This window comes from Anneissia japonica, unplaced genomic scaffold, assembly GCF_011630105.1.
Source record: "Anneissia japonica isolate Jap-2015-1 unplaced genomic scaffold, ASM1163010v1 scaffold287913_len271248_cov200, whole genome shotgun sequence".
In the NCBI taxonomy this organism is placed as follows: Eukaryota; Metazoa; Echinodermata; class Crinoidea; order Comatulida; family Comatulidae; genus Anneissia; species Anneissia japonica.
Window position 1 is genome coordinate 1 of NW_022754083.1, and position 2661 is coordinate 2661.

General features: G+C 29.8%; 1 long non-coding RNA gene across 1 annotated transcript; it reads left to right on the forward strand.

The window, feature by feature from the left end:
* The first annotated feature begins 49 nt into the window (after positions 1-49).
* Positions 50-2437, forward strand: LOC117123083. The gene is made up of 3 exons (XR_004447802.1): positions 50-129; positions 1342-1466; positions 1925-2437. It is a non-coding gene; the product is annotated as an uncharacterized LOC117123083 (long non-coding RNA).
* The last annotated feature ends 224 nt before the right edge of the window (positions 2438-2661 follow it).

Below are 2661 nucleotides of genomic sequence, written 5' to 3' on the forward strand. Positions count from 1 at the left end.
GTTGTGAGGGCGTTAGACATTTTGTCACTTTCTTTTCTACAGTACAAAACTTTATTCGCGCGAAAAACAACAGCAGGAAGTCGATCGATTTCCGTCTTACACTCTCGGCCTAGGCCTATACCGTAGAAAGTAGGTAGAAGCTTATAGGCCTAGGCCTATATGTAAAATTTCCTTTTTCTTTTAATAAGCAGATATTAATTAATTCAAAGTAAGTTCTACTACCTAATCTATTCAAGAGAACGTGTTATGTACACTTTCCCTCCTCTTTCTGTCAGTTGAGCCAGCATATGCAAGAGGCCAGCTAGGCGTCTAGTAGGGGCCTCTGGTACTGCTGGTAGTGTCGCTGAACCTACTAGGCCTGGTCTAGGTCTACAGCTGGGCCTAGAAGTAGTAGTAGGCCCTAATAAGCCTACACTAACTAGCTAAGGCCTAGACATCCAGCCTAGGGTTTAGAAAGCAAACTTAATTTAAAACAATTAGGCCTAGGGGCCTAGGCCTATATCTGCTTAATTTAAAAAAAAAATAAATGTTCATCAATGGTGAAACAAAAATGCACAATAAAAATTCTTATGAAAAACATTTCTTTTATTTTAATTAACTTATTATTATAACCAAACTTTTAAAAATGTTTAATACGTTCATTTCAGTTGCATATCAGATTTGGTCGCTTAACCAAAATTTAAGTTGATCTTTTTAATAGGTCTAATTATAAAAGTTTGATAATAGGTTCACTGAAGTTGAATATCAGATTTGTTAACATAATTAAAATTAAGTTGACACATTGCTGGACATTCCACAAAAAGTACTCTGAGAAAGTAAGTTATTATGTTTTATGCTAATCTATGTTTAGCCAATACATATACATTTAATTATTAGTTTAAACAAAGCAATTGTATCTGTTTAATTTAAAAATTAAATTAAAATTGATTACTGGTGAAATGGAAAGTGTTGTATGCACAATAAAGTTCTTATTTTCTTTGATAAATTCTCTCATGATTAAATTTTGTTTAATAGGTCTAATAATTATAATTTGTTAATAATAGGTTCATTGAAGTTGAATATCAGATTTGTTTACGTAATTAAAATTAATTTGATATATTGCTGGACATTCCATTTTTTATGCAGAATATTTTATTTTATGTGATAAATTATCTTATTATTTAAATAATTATTTTTTTTAATAGGTCTTAATTAAAATTTGTTAATAGGTTCATTGAAGTTGAATATCAAATTTGGTAATTAAAATTAAGTTGATATATTGCTGGACATTCTATTTCTTATGCAGAATATTTCATTTTATTTGATAAATTATCTTATTATTATAATTAATTTTTTTAATAGGTCAAATACTTAAAATTTGTTAATAGATTCATTGAAGTTGAATATCCACTTCCAAAAAAGTACACTGTGATATTGGTAACGTTTCAATTAAAGATGATTGACATTTCCAGGAATCCACTGCAAAAGTAAGTTTAATCTTAATTTATGTTTAGCCAATACATAAAAACATTTACACCTTTCATTATTGATTTTTTTAAATGATTTTATTTGATGTTTTTTCTTAAAATTTTGTATACAGAATCGATTAATCAAATTATAAGTGAATTCTCATTCACAGAAGCTTCTACAAACTTTATTCTTGGACCCCCACAAAGTCTTACACTCACCGATTGTTAAAATGACAATTTAAAAAAAATTATGGTCTACTTTTAAACTTATGTAATTTTTAGACTTTTTGTACATTGAAAAGGGCAGAAGAATGGGAACTTAATGAATGCAGTCTTCTATTCATATCTTTTAAAGTTAGCATTAAAATTTGGTTATAAATATGTATCCAATATTTTTTTTAATTAGTCACGCAAATAAATATTTGTTTTGTACAAGTTTATAACCTTTAACCGTTGTATTTTTCTTATAATTTCAGTACCTGACTATACTAGCATTGTCTCTTGCACTGGATGTATTAGTCATGTCACATAGTGTACAGTTTGCAGCCAAAACTGTTGAACAGTTTCAGATTAATGAAGCCTTAGAAGTACATTGGTCTGTACTACATAACATATATAATGCACATACGCCAGACATCCCTTCCGTAATTTTAACTTCACTTTTAATAGATGAAAGTGATTTTTTTATTGTAATATTGTCAAAGAAAGTGTGCTTTGAATATGTGCGATATAAAACATTTGTACCTTCTGCCATGTGGTGTTTAAAAACAAATACAGTTTAAAGCGTGCTATTACTGTTCATGGATTAACAGTTGCTAGTTACACATTTTGGTGTACATGATATTGAAAGATTTAAAAAAGATAACGTGATGCTTGTGGGACATTCACATTCTGTATCACCTATATATCTTACTCTTTTTTTTTTAAACATCATAATTGTTTTTAGAGTGATAGGCCTTTGTCTACCATGCTCATTTGAGCCACTGAGCTTGTACAGGAATGCAGACTCTCAGATATATATCTGTCTCTTATACACATCTAGATGGGTATAAGAGACAGGGCCTAGGCCTACCTGAGCCTAAATACTGTAAACCAGAAACTTTCGCGAATTGATAATTTCGGCCGTTTTCGCGACATTAAACTTTCGCGAATCTCAAAAAGCCTAAATTTAATTCATGAGAGGAATATCATACAATAGCTGAAAATATCGTAT